At 46.3% G+C, this 17,652-nt stretch overlaps 1 protein-coding gene and 1 pseudogene across 5 annotated transcripts in view; one reads left to right on the top strand and one right to left on the bottom strand.

The window, feature by feature from the left end:
* Nucleotides 1–1,276: 1,276 nt before the first annotated feature.
* SIPA1L2 (signal induced proliferation associated 1 like 2) overlaps nucleotides 1,277–17,652 on the top strand; it is a 246,583-nt gene continuing 230,207 nt past the window's right edge. For 4 of the 5 annotated variants that reach the window (XM_024986711.2, XM_005226228.5, XM_010820433.4 and 1 more), the window contains exon 1: nucleotides 3,204–3,483. The gene's annotated coding sequence lies outside the window, so the exon portion shown is untranslated. Of the gene's footprint in view, nucleotides 1,537–3,203; nucleotides 3,484–17,652 lie in introns of those variants that run through there. The other variant, XM_010820432.3, reaches the window with a different exon arrangement.
* LOC112444724 (large ribosomal subunit protein uL4-like) lies at nucleotides 1,531–2,707 on the bottom strand (annotated as a pseudogene).

Here is a 17,652-nt window from a genome sequence, read left to right as displayed (position 1 = left end):
CTGGTTATATTTATAGCTTTTTCATAAGCATTGTTTATTTTCTATCAAAATATGTTTTGGTTGTTGATCAAAACTACAATAAAGGCTTCCTTATTAGATCACTATGGACATTCAGGAGTAAGTCAAGGCTTCTTCCTCATCTATCAGACAGTGGACAGTGCAGCCTCAGCACCAAGAGCCACCTTGGTGACAATCCATCAACTCACGCAGTCACTGCCTTAGGAGTCCAAAGGCTGAGGGGGGCGTGGCTCTTTTCCTCAAGGCCCTTAGAACAGTGGGAAAAATGACAACGCGAGCAGTTCTGTGAAGAGTGAGAAGAACTATGGTGTGAAGGGGGGGGGGGGTCTGTTCTCCCTTGGCTCCTGCAGGAAGCGTCCGTCCATGGCTGCTCCTGTGTCCACATCTCTAGTAGAATATCTGCCATGTGTGGGGATGGGCACAGGTGAGATGGAGAGATGATGAAGAGCAGGGCCTAGTCCTCTGAATGTTTATCCCCAGCACCTGTTGGAACATCACAGGGTCTCCACACGTTTGTTAATAAACTGCAAACTTGGTATATACTGCTAATGAGGTGACAGGAGAACACAGAAGTTCGGTCATGTCACAATATTGCTCTCTGGCATGTTTTATTAAACGCATTCCCATATTGTATAGCCCTCTTTTACAGAGATATAAAAGGCTGTACAATGTTTACATGCTGTAGATCACAGAGAAATATAGCATGGGAGGGACCGCCCCTAACTTTTAAGAGGGTTATGTTCTAGGGTGTGTTTGGGATGGGGAAGTACTGAGAACATTATCTCTCCAGGAAGAACCTCCAGAAAAGGAGGAACTGAAAAGAAAACTCTGAATTCAGTCTCAGGAAACACAATCCCAGCGGCTGGGCCACAGTGAAGCCGGCTCAGGAAACCCAACGGGGACTGGAAGGTATGGTATCGTCTACATGGCAGTCTATTCCTGTTACTGAACCTTTAGGCACAGTCAACTCCAATATAGCTTCAAAAGTCCTCAGAGATCCTTTAATCTTTTAGCAACCAATTCAAGTGTCGAGCAAATTACAGTTTCAAGATAGTTTCAGGTAAAGCTTCCTGGGTGATCAACATGTCCTAACAAAGTAGAAAAGGTGGGTAAAAAAAGTTCATTTTCTCTCCATCGAGATCAGGATCTAAGAGCAGTTCTCCTCTGGGTGGAGGGCGGCCTGGAGGCGGAGTGGGCGGGCCCGGGGGCTGGGCTGGGGCTCCCGGACCGCACGCCTTTCCCAGCCCCCTTCCAGACTCGGAACGCTCTGTTGGCAGCATTCCTGCGCGCTGGCATCGCCCGACCTCTTGCATGTTTCTCAGTGCATCCCCCCACTCCAGCTCCTGGGGGCAGAGGGCCGCCGGGGACGTCCGGGGAGCCCTGGGAGTGGGCACACAGTAGAGTTCGCCCCTCCTGCCGTCTTCCCGTGAACCAGCGATGCGGCAATCCTGGAGCAGGTGCCTGCGTAGGACCCGGCAGCTGTGTCGTCGGCCGGCGACGCTCAGGCTCTCCTGGGAGGTGTGTGTGTGGAGGGGGGTGGGGGGCGGGGACCCGGCGCCGTGGGGGTGGGGCGGGGTGGGGCGCGATTCCGGAGAGTGTAGGCCCGGCAGGGACACTGCCAGGGGGCGGCGCGGAGCCAGATCCGAGGGTGTGTATGCGTGTGTGTTTCTCCCTGACTCTTTGGTCAGGTCTTTATTCAAAATGAGCTGTCCAAAATGAGTTGACCTTCAGGGGATAAACAGACAAGTTTGTGCAGCAGGATTCTTCTCTTCCGTGGTGGGTTTTCTGCGGGGCTTCCCAGTGGTCGGTTTCTTGGTTTCTGCAGCCTCCCCCACCCCCACGCCTCCGCCGACCTCCCCCCCCGCCCCGCCAAAGACTTCTTCAGTTTCTTTACAAATACAGCCTCCTTTCCTTTCTTCCCTACTAAAGGCTTCTTGCCTGGAACCCCTCCCCATCTGATCTGGCTTCTAGATCCACTGCTGCCCTATCCTCCTGGAGGTTTGATTCTTAGCCTGCCCAGGTGCATGGCCTTTGCACGTGGGTTTAGTTAGATTCAACATAATTCTCAGGCTTCTCAGTGGATTCTTTTTCAGGACCCTGCGATAACTCTCCTTGCTTGGTGCTCTGGGACTTTTAAGAATTCTCCCAAGGTCTGTGTTGAGCATCTCGTGCATGGGAAGGTTGTAGTTACTCTTGAAAGAGGTGCCATACAGATCATCTCACTTGCTGAAAGCAAATTCGAAACGGTGCCCACCAGGAGCAAGTTTCAAAATGTTCAGTTTGTCTACATTAAGCAGAGTAATTCCTTTTAAGGGGAAGGGAGAATTAGGGAGCCAGCGATGTTCCTCAAGGCCTTGCTACCATCTTCCCAATGATACGAGATAAGGAGTCCCCTGCCCTGCGCACAGCCCACGCTCATCTGCTCAAAGGCGGAGACCTGCTGATATTATTCTAGGCCTTACGTTTCTGAAGAAGCCAAAGAGCCCCCTTGTTCCTCTCATCGCCTTCAACATCATCTTCAATCAACAAATGAAGTTCAGGACTTCCTCAATACGGTGACCTTTAGCCGTGACCAGCCCGGTAAGGCCGAGGCAGCCAGGGCAAAGCAGATGGCACACCACTGCCGGGGCCAACGTTTGGTTGGCTCAACGTGCGGGCCCCACGACGCGTCAATTTCCCCAGTTAAGAATCACATTTCTCAAATTGTAGGAATTAAAAAAAGATTATGTCTTGCTCAGTAAGAATTTTCGGCAACTGTCGCTGAGAACCCAGTAAGACGCCAATTACGACATCACTGCAACAGATTTCGGGATTTTTAACTTATCGCTGCCAGAGGGGCGAAAACGAATCCCAAGGAGGACGGAGACAGCGTTCCCGCACCGCGGGTGCAGGTAGGCTGGCCCCCGCCTGAGGTCGCGGGCGCCGCGCCGCTCGCAGCCCCCTCCCCTCAGGAGGAGCGCCGAGCCCCTCTGGGCCGCGCCGCGCCAGTGCACCGCGGGGCCTGGGAACCGCGCACCGGCTGCGCGCGGAGTCCCGCGGGGCGGCGGGACGGACGGCGCCCGCTCCCAATCGCGGGGCGGGGCCGAGGGGGCCGGCGGGCGGTGGCCAATGGGAGGCGGCGGAGCGGACGGGGGGCGGGGCCGCCGGGCGGGCGGGCCGCGGCGTCGGGAGCCGGCGCTGCAGAGTGGGAGCCCGGGAGGAGCCGGCGGAGCCGGAGGAGGACGGAGGAGGAGGAGCAGCGCCGCGCCCCCGCCCCGACCGCTCGCCCGCCCGCTCTCTCAAGCGCAGGCCGATCGCTCCAGCCGCAGCCGGCTGGTCCCGGCCGCCTCCCGCCGGAGCCCGGCGCGGGCAGGGTCCGGGCCGATGGGCAGCCCCGGGCAGCGGCGGGTGGCGAGAAGGCGGCCCCGGTAGGCGCCGCCGCGAGCTCGCGGGCTGCAGCAGGTCGCGGCGGACTGCGTCTCCGAGGTGCGTTCGGGGCGACGAGCGACGGGAGGCGAGGCGGGGTCCGCTCGGGAGTCTCCGGGTCGTGTCCCGGGACCGTCTCGAAGTGAGGGGCTGCCCTTGGGGGCACCTCAGGGGGCCGACCGCGCGGCCGGGGCGCGGGGCGGGGGTCCGACTGGCAGATGCGCCCGTGCTCCGGAGTCCGGGGTGAAAGAGGAGCCGTCGCCGTTCGTTCTCAAAGTTATCGATCGGCTGAAAGGTTATCCCGGTCTCTTTGACGCGAGCACTAAACGAGGACTCTCCGGGCGCGCAGCGACTCCTCCGTGACTAACCCGAGAAAAGAGAGAAAGGTTGCCCGGCGCGGCTCCCCGGCGCGCCGGGCGGGGTTACTTGCTGAACTTGCTGCAGGGTTTATTCCCCGGAAAGACGGTGTGCCCGCGGCGCGAGCCCTCGCAGCTCCCGCCCGTCTTTGTAAGGTCCCAAGCGGCCAGCGAGCTCCCTTCCTTGTGGCCCGACGGCTCCCCGGCTCCCCTGGGTCGGCAGCTCGCTCCATCCTCCGCTCCCGGTCCTGCTTGGGGGCCCGCGTATCCTTGAAGCTAGTTTGGCCAGGTCCTGGGAGTATCCCCTTGAGCACCTACAGATTAATTTCAACCGCGCCGCAAACCCAAAGAATCAATCTCGGTTCATCATCTGTGAGCGAGAGCCGATGCTTCTCGGGAAGAGAAAACAAGTTGGCATGGCCCCTCTGGGAGATATTTGTCATCATTAACCTGCTTCAGTTAAATTAATTCAGCCCAAGATGACTCCAGCGTGAGTACTGGAAACATCAAGTGCATTGGCCACGGAATTGTGGTCACCAAACAATCTGATTTTGGTCAAAACGCAATTGTAGACTTTTTGAATTTTGTTTAGACTTAGACATGGTTTTTGATAAGGATGGCCTTTTTTAAACAAAGAATTTTGGTGATTCTCATAGGTTTGCTCAGTAAGTTCCAAATAGTCACTTAGATTTTTCTTTTCTTTGCCTCTTTTGTCTGCAGTTTTCATTTCTAAATGTTAACACTAGATGGCTTTCTTATGACAGGCATTTAGTAAACTGTGCTTTTGAGTTGGCTGTCTGCAATCCAGGTAGTACTTTTTCCGGTTTTACAGTCAGTAATGGGAGAAAAAAAATCCCCCAAACTGTTGCTTTCTTTGAAATATATTATTTCCCTGTAAAACTAATATTTATGTAGGTGTCATAAAGTGGTCTGTTACTTCTGGTGTTTCTAAAGATGTATTTCAGGAGACAACTTGGTTACTGTTTTTAGTCACAAATTTAAAGATGTCTGTTTTTACTTGAAAAATTTAAAGTTCTACCATGAGACTTAAAAAAAAATTCTATTTATATAACATTTCTACTAAGGATGTTTTCTGCTTACCTTAGAAGCTAGTTGCTCGATTCAAAACAGTATAAAAGAATGTAATTCATGAGAAAGTGCAATCTTTCTTGAGTTTTTGGTATGCATAATATTGATTCTTTCTAAAGACTCTGTGGATGCATTTTGGGGAAGAGATGTTGTTGAAATATACATGTATGAGTCAAACATTGTGTTGGGGCCATTTTTATTTCCGCAACTGATATTGGATTGGGTGTTTCATTTCTAAGCACAACCCTTTTTTTCAAAAGTACCATGACTTGTAGTTTGCCATTTAGGTAGCAGCAGGTTCTTAATTTTGTGTTTTCAGGACTTTTTCTCTAAAGTAAGACCATGGCAGCCTGTCCAAATCTTGCCTAGGTAGGCAGACTCATTGAGAAGCTGGAGAAATACCTCAGCATTTCTCATAGCTCTTACTTATTGTGTGTGTGTCTTACCCAGCTTAAAATATGATATGTTAAATTTGTTGGTTCTAAATTAGAGCATATTCACAAATAGCTGGGGGAAAAAAAAATAGACCTCTCTCGCAAACATCTGGAAAGTATGGAATGAAATGAAATCAGAAACAGCTTTTATCAGTACCCACATGCTACCTATAGATGGGGTGAAATGAACTTGGATAAGAAGCAGTGTAAGCATTTGGTGTAGAAAATAAACCAGGAGATAAATTGCAGGTGTGGAAGTGGAGCTTCTGGCTTTATAGTATGGGCTGCACATTTTCTGTAGTTGATTTAAGTGTAAATTTTCCATCAAGTGCTTTTGATGTGTTTAAATCTTAGCCTTTCTCAAAGAGCTATAATTTTCTGGAATGAAAGAAGGAAATTGTCAGCATCATGATTTGACTTTTATGGTACTTATTGTAGTTAAAGCTGTGTAATACCGTTTGTGAGTTTTCTTTTCTTTTGAGACTGGAATGGTATTTAGAAGGCTTCCCTGATACCTGAGCTTGATCAGCACCTGTCCACCTTGAGGCATCTCTTTACCTGAGGTCAAAGGGTTATTGGGTTATTCTTTTTGGAAATCTATCTATTCTTCAAAGTGAGGAAATAATAGTGAGGTATCTTGAAAGGGCAATGGGCTGGTAATTGAAACTGGTTTTAGAGTTCTGTGTTTAGTCATCAAAACTCATTTAAAGGGGTGCGTTTCCTGCATACTTTCCAGAGAACTGTGTGTTTATGTAGATACAGCCCCCTCGTCCCCAGTCGTAATTGATAGATGAAAAGGGTTTTTGTGTGTGTGTGTTTTTTTTTTTTGAGATTGAGGAAGGCATTGTGTCTTTGAACTTATGATCTGCTTAAGGTGGTGGTTTAGAATTACAAATCCCTTCAAAGACATGATGAATTTGAAGAAAATTTAGACTATTATTGTCAACTGAAAAGCAAAGTTTTTTTTTTTCCTGTTTTGAACTTGAATGAAATATGAAATACATGCCTAAAGAATATAGGGAACCATATTCCAGATTTTCTCCTTCTATTAATGAACCTGTTCCCTTACAGGGTGATGTGACAGGAACCTCTGGCTTCCTGCTTCTAGGGCCTGGCACAGACGAGCTTGGATAAAGTTTTTTCATGATCCCTTTCAGCACCAAATTTTAGGTTTCTTTAATGTTTTAAATAAATGTATATATAGAGTAATGAACATGACTGATTGGGTTAGCTTATGTTTTTTCATGATTGTCTTTTCTTTCTTTGATTTATAATAAGTTGGTATGGTGGTTTAGTGCCTGCCAAGCAGGAGACCTAGGTTCGATCCCCCAGTTGGGATGACCCCCTGGAGAAGGAAATGGCAACCCACTCCAGTATTCTTGCCTGGGAAATACCAGGGACAGAGGAGCCTGGTGGGCTACAGTCCATGGGGTCACAAAGACATACCTGACTTAGCATCTAAACAGCAAAGCTGGCACGTGAACATTCATGAGAGTTACACCTGACTTAGTTTACACCTGGAAATCTGGGATTCAGAAATTGCTTTTCTGTTACAGTGACATTTAGCTGTGACTCCCTTTTGAAGGGAGGATAACAGTGCGATAGGAATTAAATACCTCGTACATTCAGAGATAAATTATTTTGATCCTTTGTGAACTTGATTCATAAACTTTGGTTCCAAAGAGTGGTCCAAGGAAGCCAGATCTTACAGGAGAGGTTCTGTTTCTTGAGAGGTTTCACATTTAGTGTGACCCACTTCCTTTATATACGTGTGTATGTGCGCGTGCATGTGTGCTAAGTCGCCTCAGTCGTGTCTGACTTTTTCTGATGCTATGGACTGTAGCCCACCAGGCTCCTCTGTCTATGGGATTCTCCAGGCAAGAGCACTGGAGTGGGTTGCCATTCCCTTCTCCAGGGGATCTTCCCAACCCAGGGATCGAACCAGCCTCTCTTATGTCTCCTGCATTGGCAGCAGGTGGGAAGCCTCTGTGTGTGTGTGTGTGTGTAGTAGTAGTAGTAGTAGTAGTAGTAGTAGTATTTGCTCAGTGTGTCCCAGCCCAGGGATCAGGCGAATTCTTTACTGTCTGAACCACCAGGCAAGCCCCACATGTGTGTATGTGTATGTATGTGTGTGTGTGTGTGTGTGTGTGTGTGTGTATATAAAATCTCCGCCCCCCCCCCCACCATACAACATTGTATAGCTAATTTGGGTGATAGCAAAGAAGAAGATGTGCAGAAAGTTGAGTTTAGTTGTCATAGCATCTCTTTACCACATAAATCCATAAGGTTATCCTTTCATGTCATTCCTATACTTTTTGTTTCTGTCTACTTCTAAAATTAAAAATCAGAGACAAAAATTTTATAGGTTGTCAGATTTGCCACTTTTTATGTTGCTACGTACATATATTGAAAATTAACAGCAGCAATTCCTGTCTATTGTCAAGGTTTTACATCAAGATACACTGATATACCAAGAAGAAATGAACAAAAAAAGGGAGGACATGTATGTATGTTTTCATTACTGATGTAGGGAAAATTCTTCGTTCAGAGAGGGCATAGGTTAAAATTACTCCCACAGGTGTATATACCACCATACGCAGACACTTTTCCTTTTGCATAGATCAGTGAAAACTTCACTATGGACCAGGGTTTGGAAATCACTGACCAACTCAACTAACCCTTCTTTGATGTTGGGGTCCCTTTATATATCCACATGTGGCCTAGTAAGGGATGGAGAGTTCTACCCTTCTGATGTTTTGACCAGAAGGTGGTTTTCTCCCTGTCGAGTTGAAATCTAATTTTACTTGTTAATAGGAATTCTATCCCCTTGGTGGCCTCCAGAACTAAACCTTCTATAGAGGTGTTCTAGTTGCTCACTGGACAGTACCTGTCCAGGTACGGCCTGGAGCTGAAGTCTTCCTTCTCACGACCTGTGCAGAGTAGAGTAGGGGTGCCCTTCCTTCAACTTGCAGGTCCTGTCAAGTTCACATTCACCTTTTTACTCAAACTCAGAGAGTTTCCTGTTCACGCGAACCTCTAGTTCTTAGTCACATGCTGTCCTGAAGCCATGTCTTCCTGTCCTGTGCTCATGCAAGACCAGCATTCATTGGACTTTTTCTGATTTTATTTTGGCTGATTCTTCCCATAGTGCTTCTGAGAATTTGATGCTATTATCAAAGCACCTTTGCCAGCCTTCCCAAATAAATGCTGTCTGCACATTAGATATCTTACCTAAGTTGCTGGCTACACTGTGAATGGTGTCTCTGGAAGTTTCCTTCTAGGATTGGTTGTGAAGTAAAAATTGCTCAGTCGTGTCTTATTCTTTGTGACCCCATGGACTCTTCATGGAATTCTCCAGGCTAGAATACTGGAGTGGACAGATACCCTGAAAGATCATGTCAGGCCTTCTTTGTGGGTCCTGCTGACCAAGTTACTCCAAGAACTGAGTTCATTTCCAGTGTGTCCCTAGTAACTTGAACCATGCTCTGCATGGTGGGGAATTGAGAAATAGATGTTCAAAGATTGACTGGGGGAGGGACTGAGAAGCTAGGGCTGTACTGTGACCTGTGACCTCTGGAGGTCTTAAACACTAAAAAGATGGTGGGAAAAAGCAGAATGTTGTGGACTTTCTTAAACACATCTTGCAGTCTGGTACTGTCTCATTTTGAATGGCTTTCAGATATTTGGGGACAGGCACCATCTTTTCCCAATTCCCTGTGTCTTAATTAGTTGATACTCTTTTCTTCCTGTTTCATAAATAATCATTTAGCCGTAAGGGGTGTCTTGAGTGCTACCAATTGGATTACCCTATGCATTTCACTTTTGTGTAGTTGCTAAATCTTCCAGGAGAAGCTCCCAGTTAGTTGAGCTGTTTAAGAAATCAAGTAGTCTAAAGTAGGCTATTTAGTAATGTGTTCAAGTACTTTGAAGTGAAAGGAAAAAAAAAATCCAGGTAAAGAGCCAGTGTTAAAAATGGTTACTGTGGAAAGTAATTATGCTTGGGTGAACACAAAATTATGTATGCTAAGATGAACCATGATGAAGACATTAAAAAAAATCTCTGACTGTAATGCTTAGGGCACAGTAGTGGGTGTGGTCTGCATGATTGCTTTCACTGTCTTCAGGGGACTTTGATAATTGTTGTACCCTTTGGAAGGACTTCCCTGGTGGCTCAGATGGTAAAGCGTCTGTCTACAATGCGGGAGACCCGGGTTCAATCCCTGGGTTGGGAAGATCCTCTGGAGAAGGAAATGGCAATCCACTCCAGTACTCTTGCCTGGAAAATCCATGGACAGAGGAGCCTGGTGGGCTGCAGTCCACGGGGTTGCAAAGAGTCGGACACGACTGAGCGACTTCACTTTCTTTGGAACAGTGGGTATTCACATGGTTCAGAAATAGGGTAGGGGTACAGTCCTCTTTGTATTGAGGTTTCTAATAAGTAATTTCAGGAATTATGCTTCTTCATACAGGGCACATGCTGTTCTTTAGAGTATTTAATGATTTAATCTAAAGAACAATGATTTCTTTGTAGTAGGGTCTCTAAACTTTTTCCAGTGTGCATCCCAACTATACAGAATTTCCTGTGCTTAATATACATATGTGCACATACACGTTTGTCTATATGTGCTCGTGTGTGTGTATGTTTAATATAGTGTGTGTAAAGAAGTGAAAGTGTTAGTTGCTCAGTCGTGTCTGACTCTTTGCGACGTCATGGACTTTAGCTCACCAGGCTCCTCTGTCCGTGGACTTCTCCAGGCAAGACTACTGGAATGAACTGCCATGCCCTCCTCCAGAGGATCTTCCTGACCAAGGGATCAAATCCATGTCTCCTGCCAATATATATATGTATATATATAGCGCAAACAGTAAAGAATCTGCCTGCAATGCAGGAGACCAGGGTTCAATCCCTGGGTTGGGAAATTCCTCTGGAGAAAGGAATCCACTCCAGTATTCTTGCCTGGAGGATTCCATGGACAGAGAAACCTGGTGGGCTGTAGTCCGTGGGGTCGCAAAGAGTTGGACACGACTGAGCGACTCACACACACGCACACACACACACACACACACACACGTGTGTGTGTGTGTGTGTGTGTGTGTGTGTATATAAAACTTTACATGTTAAATATAGACATTGTAAGTGCGTGCTCTGTTGCTCAGTCATGTTGACTCTTGCAACCCCATGGGCTATAGCCCACCAGGCTCCTCTATCCTTGGGATTTTCCCAGCAAGAATATTGAAGTGGGTTGCCATTTCCTCCTCCAGGGGATGGACATTATAAAACATAATAATATACATTTTAAGAAGTCTGATAATAAACCTAAATGAATATTGGAGTGTTTTGATTCTTAAGAGTTTGCTTGTTACCCTTTGAAATGTGTGGCCCGGGTCCTGAGACCACGGCTGTCTCACCCTCTCTGTTTATAGTTCAAGGTTGTTTGGAAACAGTTTCTCTGGGGCCTGCAGGGTCTTGTGAATGGAAGCATAAGACAGACTCTACCTTTCATAGGTCTTCTGTTTACTGTAATTGTTGTTTATTCTGAGGACAGTTTTTACTTTGGTCAGTTTTCTTCCAGAATTGGTTGTGGGTTGCTTAGTGAAGTCGTGAGTCATGTCCGACTCTTTGTGACTCCATGGACTATAGCCTACCAGACTCCTTTGTCCATGGAATTTTCCAGGCAAGGATACTGGAGTGGCTTGCCATTTCTTTTTCCAAGAGATCTTCCCAACCCAGGGATTGAATCTGGGTCTCCCTCCTTGCAGGCAGATTCTTCACTGTTTGAGCCACCAGGGAAGCACAATGGGTTGCTTAGCTTGAGGTTTCAACTTAGGAGTGGGGTGGGAGAGTGATGACATGGTGGAAGACACCATTCTCCTTGCAGAGTTTCTGGTTGAACTCAGCTGTCTGTGGAGCATCATATTATTGAAGGATAGAGGACACAGACCTGGAATGAGGATAGAAGGAAGTCACTAATCACGTGGTCATCTAGAAACTTCTAACTCAGAGAAAACCATAGTTCAGAAAGATACATCCACCCCAATATCTATTGCAGCACTGTTTACAATAGCCAAGATAAAAAAACAACCTAGATGTGTATCAACAGAGGAATGGATAAAGAGGAGGTATAACATAAATAAAAGTGGAATATTACTCAACCATGTAAAGGAACAAAATTGGGTCATTTATAGAGACGTGGATGGACCTGGAGACAGTCATACAGAGTGAAGTAAGTTGGAAAGAGAAAAACAAATGTTGTATATTAACATGTGTGTAATCTGGAAAAATGGTGTAGATCATCTTATTTGGAAAGCAGAAATAGACACAGGTTTAGAGAACAGATGTATGGGCACCAAGGAGGAAAGGGAAGGGTGGGGGGAATTGGGAGTGGCACATGTACAGTACTGATGTATACAACAGGTAGCTAATGAGAATACACTGCACGGCGCCAGGAACCAAAGCATTGTGGTGACCTGAATCGGAAGGAATTCCTAAAGGGAGGGTATACATGTGTGTGTATAGACGATTCACTTTGCTGTACAGTAGAAACCAATACAGCGTTGTAAAGCAACTATGCAAAGTGAAGAAGTGAGAAGCAACCATACTGCAATAAAAATTAACGGGAAAAAAAAAGAGCAAGAACAGTTTTGAAAGTGTAGGTTAATATTGGCTAGGACAGTCACCCCAGGTGCACGACGGGCTAGGGTCCTAGCTTCTGGAGAGCATGTGGGCTGGAGCGGAGGAGGGGAGGGCCTGGTAGCCGCCAGCTCCGCCTGCACTGCCCACCCCACCCCGTCTCCCTGTGTGCTGAGCCATTTTACTCCATAGCGTTTACTCTATAGCCTGACATGATGTTGTACATTGGTTTTCCTGTGTTTATCTTCTGCCTCCCCTCCACAGAATGTAAGTGCCCTATGAGTAGGGACATTTCTGGTCATTACTGCTGTATTCCGTGTACCGCCCTGGTTTCTGGCACATAACAGCCTCTTAGCAAACAAATGTTTGATAAAGGCAGGATTGAAAGCCCCGGGTTTAAACACGAAAGCACTGTGTGTCTTGGCTTTTGTTGAACTAAGGAAGTGTTGCCTTGAGGTTCTCATTATTTCTATTGTAAATGATCTACCCAAACAGCCTTTTATGCCTCATTTTATATCTTTTCTGGGTCACTTGAAATGACCTGAATTGAACTCTGATATCAAAGTGCTGAAAATGGAGAAGTCGTTTCTGAAGAGGGTGACAGCGGAACTCCACCTGTTATACCATTATTGCCCCATTCCAAGGGGTGTGGTTCGGGGAGGGCGGGCACCCCAGGGTGAGAGGGTGTGCTTTACACCTTTCCCAGGTTTCAAAGTCTGATACCACCTCATAACTGCATGGCCTTGGCCTTACTGGGATCAGATGAAGCTGCAATTCACTTACAAGTCTGGTTTGGACTCCTTAATAAAGATAACTGGAAAGAGAGGATTTCTGAATTGTTCCGCATTATCTTTTCTCTCTCAATTGATGATAATTTCTACAGGAAATAAGGATTTTGTAAAACCGATCAGTAGTGTATGTATACCTTCTGCTAACGTAGTCCTTTTACTCGAGAATTGCAGAGTGTGTTGGAGTATTACTTGTGCCTTAGGTGCAGTAGGTGCTTCCTAAGCATAGGTAGAAGCCTTCTGTCTTAATATCCTGAGCTGGTCCTAATTCCTATAGTGCATGAATTCAGGGGGATGCCATTGTAACTCCTGCTTGTTTAGATGTGTGTATTAAGGTTTGCTATAAGAGCTGAGGGCGAGGCTGAGAGATTAAATAATAGTAAAATCACCTAATCTGTCAGCAACTTTGTTATTTGAAGATCATTGGAAGTCATTTGCTTGGGATAATGGATCTGTTTAAAAGGTTTACTTTTTTTATTAAGAAAATAATTTTATTGGAGTTAAGTTGATTTCCAGTGTTGTGTTAGTTTCAGGTATATAGCCACGTGAATCAGTTTTATATATACATATATCCGCTCTTTTTTAGAAGAAGTTTTAAGTGAGAGGAAGGAGCGAGGAAAGTTAATGCTTTTGACTTAGGAACAGGATAAAGAACTGGGGAGAGAGATTCCTGAAGGTAGATTTCAAAACAGCCATTGTGCTTGAACTTTTATTTGTGGTCTCCTGCAGACTGGAGAACCTTACAAGGCTGATGCGATTTATAACCCCCTGCCTGCTGCCCCACCAACGATGTGAAAACTGAGATTTCAGACAAGAACACACGTGATTTTCTGAATCTTAGCTCTTAAGAGTTTAAACTTGCCTTTCTGCTCCCATGTGGGACCCTAGGTACCTTGTGGGGTCCTATTGATCTCAATAAATCATAAAAAGAATGGGGGACATGGGCAAAGAAAGTGTATTCAGAGGAGAAAGCCAGAATTATGTCACTGCTGCCCCTGCAAGAGGGAAGTGGTAGCCAGGAACAGGCTTCAAAGCCATTGTTCTAGCCTAAAATCCTTCTATCAGCCAGTGGATCCTCTGTTATTCATGAGAAATTTTGTAGTTTAACAGTTCTGCTGATTGAACCAGGCTCTCTCCTCTCTGCTGGGAAGCAAGAGGGCTCTCCTGCGATCCTGCGGAGAACATTTCTTTCTCTCCTGAGTCTTTGCCAGGATGAAAAGAAGGATCAGAGGAAACCGATTTTCGTTTTGCATTTATACTTCGCTCGATTTGCATCATCTTTGTTTAAGTCAGTTGAATGTGAAGCCCTAAATAAATTTCAGGCATTTAAATATTTAAAAGGATTCCTCCACCATACTAAAGTACTCATTCAAAGAATGAGTACTTGCAACAAAGAAAATAACCCCCTTACAGACGTAGCCTATACAGGCTCTGCTCACCTTGTCACTGAATTATAAAACATTAATAGCGGAGTGAGAATGGAAACAGCCGCAGAAATGCTTGGCTGGCTCTGTTCCAAAATATTGTTTCCCTGGTAGAGAAAGCAGGACGATTTGTTTAAAACTGGCAGTCGGCCAGTCAGAAGAGCTCTGACGCCATCCGTGCAGTAACTACTCTGCTCCGACTGCTAATTTTAGGCTAGTTAAATCTGGGTGATGTCTGATGGCTGTTGTCGCTGTGTGTCTGGCTATGTGGAGCTTTCTAAATCTATCCTCTAGGCCTGGCATCACAGCATCACAGCTCACACTTCTTTCCCAGACGCGCCGTAGCACAGAGGGGATGTTGAGTTGGCCCAGGATATGTGGACAGAGTGAGGAGCAGGCCCTGGGAGGGTGTCAGGAGGCACTGCCTTTCATCTTACGATTTCTTTGCTGCTTGGTCCACAAACGCTTATCGTGCTTGCCTTCTGCTGTGGGAAGCGTGGAGGAGGATGTAGAGAGGCCCAGCCTCCAGGCAGCAGTCTAGGGACAACATTTGCTTGTTTTCTACCTATTCCTGCAAGCTTTGGGGCTTTTCTGGTGGCTCAGATGGTAAAGAATCTGCCTGCAATATGGAAGACCCAGGTTCGGTCCGTGGGCCCGGAAGATTCCCTGGAGAAGGGAATGGCAACCCACTCCATTGTTATTGCCTGGAGAATTCCATGGACAGAGGAGCCTGGTGGACTAGAGTCCATGGGGTCGCAGAGTCAGACACGACTGAGTGACTAGCAGTTTCACTTCCACTGCAAGCTTCCACCTGTTTACCACGGACCTTTCTGGGGAATTTGCTGATGGTCCAGTGGTTAAGACGTGGCACTTTCACTGCCATGGGCCTTGAGTTCAATCCCTGGTCAGGGAACTAAGATCCTACAAGCTATGTGGCGTGGCCAAAAAAAAAAAAAGCAACGAACAAAAAACCTAAAAGCCCCCAACTGGACTTTCTGGAAAAGGTAAAACTAAGGAGAAAGATGAGAATTTTTAAAAAAGCATTTGGGACCTCCCTTGGAAGAGCAAAGTAGCATTTTTTTGCTACTGCAGAAGACGGAGGTGGGATGAGGGCTTGGTGGAGTGGTTCAGTGTTGCTGGTTGCGCCTGATTCTTCTGAAGCCGTGGAGCCTGGCAGGCTCCTCTGTCCATGAATTTCTCCATTACCATGACTGGAGTAGGTTGCCATTCTCTTCTCCAGGGGGATCTTCCTGACCCAGGGACTGAACCACATTGTAGCTCAGATTCTTTACCACCTGAGCCACCAGGGCAGGCTGGAGTGGTTCGGTGTCTGTGTCTGGCTTACTTTGCTTCCAGGGCAGTGAGTAGGAGCCAGTTTTCAAATGGGGATGGCCACACAATCTTAGGTTCTCTTTAAACTCTGGCATCTGAGATTTCCAGGTTACCAGGGGGTGTCCTGGGGGTGAGGCCTTGAGAGCAGGGATCTGATAACTCCATCCCAGGCTTCTGGCCCAGGGAAGTACATGGCACAGTCAGCAAATGACCAGACTCAGCGTTTCAGGCCACAGGGGAACCTTGAGGTTATCTTGGAATCAGTCTTCCTCTTGGTACCAATTTATAAATAAGAGAATGTGAAGAGAGTGGTTTGCCACCTAGGCCCACTGTTTTTGGTAGAACAGGCTGCCCTGTTAGGTGACCTGGCCTGGCTGATGGCCATTCATCACATATATTAGAAGATTCCTATGTAAGAGGGACTCTTGGGTTGATGGGCACTGCAGCTTCTTTCAGAGTGAAGACTCTGGGTGATGGAGTGCATGGTGTTTGGGCATATAGTCAGGAGAACATTCAAGGAAAAGGTAGGATCTGGATTAGGCTTTGGAAAATGGTCAGGTTTGAATTTTTGTTGAAGGGCTCTTATATGCAAAGCCACTCATAGCTCTGTATGGAACAGCAGATACAAATTAAACCCTGTCTCTGTTAGCAGTTTCTCAGATCATAATACTGTCTCCATCAACTTACTCTGCCTAGGACCAAACTTAGATCCCAGCCTGGTTTGGGTTTTGCAACTGCTCGGAGAAGGCAATGGCAACCCACTCCCATACTCTTGCCTGGAAAATCCCATGGGCAAAGGAGCCTGGTAGGCTGCAGTCCATGGGGTCGCTAAGAGTTGGACACGACTGAGCTACTTCACTTTCACTTTTCACTTTCATGCATTGGAGAAGGAAATGGCAACCCACTCCAGTGTTCTTGCCTGGAGAATCCCAGGGACGGGGGAGCCTGGTGGGCTGCCTTCTATGAGGTCGCACAGAGTCGGACACGACTGATGCGACTTAGCAGCAGCAGCAGCAGCAGCAGCAGCAACTGGATTTTATTAACAAAAACAGCTTTAAGAAACGTGATGGACAGTATTTTCAGAGTGATTGATTAACTTATCTGTCATGTAAGATGGTCAATCTGATTCCCCTCCCCCATTGTAATTTGCTAAAGATTATAGAATGTATCTGTAAACCTAAAGCAGGAAATACTCTGGACTCATCAGAGATGAAAAGCCAACATTTTAAAACAAATTGAGATGTAATTGACATATAACATGATTCTAGTTTCAGGTATAGAACATGATTCAATACTTTTATGTATTGTCAAATGATTATCACAGTAAGTCTAGTTAACATAATTATTGCCACATAGGGAGATACTGATTTTTTGGTCTTGGCATTATAACTTTTTATTTATTTTTTTTGGTTATTTTGGCCATGCTGGGTGTTGGTTGTGGCACTTAGGATCTTCGGTTGCGGCAGGTGGGATCTGGTTTCCTGACCAGGGTTGATTGGACCCGGGCCCCGTGCATTGGGTGTGCAGAGTGTTAACCACCGGGCCCACCAAGGAAGTCCCAGAATTTTAAGATCTACTCCCTTGGCAATTTTCAAATACACCTTACACTGTTACCAACTACAGGTGCCATGCCGTACATTAATCACATCCCCTGGACGTAGCCATCTCACTGACTGAAAATGTGCACCTTTAGCCACATCATTTTGGTGTGAGGTCACTGACTTTGTTTCAGTTGTTTGTTCGGAGAATACCGCACAAGTATTATATTTGAAATTCAAGGTCACGTTGTTTTAAGACTTTATATTTAGAAACATGACTTTTGGTAATTCATGTACCAAAGTGATTTACTTTAGAATAGTTTTGAGCAATCAGTGTTCAACTGAGGCAGCCTTAGGAAGCATGGCTGTGGACAGTGAGAGCTTCGGTCGCTCAAACACCTCGTCCACCACTCCGGCATCCCTGGGACCAGCGTTCAGTTGCTATCCACGAGCTCTTTTTACATCCTGTGAAGTAGTAGTAAGTGCTGAGTAAGATTCGCATACTCCTTTACGCTCTAAAACAAGAGATATCAGCATAATTAGCATATACTTTCCCTCAGCCTATTTTCATGCCAAATTTCACATAGGTGAGGTTGGACTGTGAAGAAGGCTGAGCACTGAAGAATTGATGCTTTTG

Source organism: Bos taurus, chromosome 28 (assembly GCF_002263795.3).
Source record: "Bos taurus isolate L1 Dominette 01449 registration number 42190680 breed Hereford chromosome 28, ARS-UCD2.0, whole genome shotgun sequence".
Taxonomy (NCBI): Eukaryota; Metazoa; Chordata; class Mammalia; order Artiodactyla; family Bovidae; genus Bos; species Bos taurus.
This window is presented reverse-complemented; position numbering and strand designations above follow the sequence as displayed.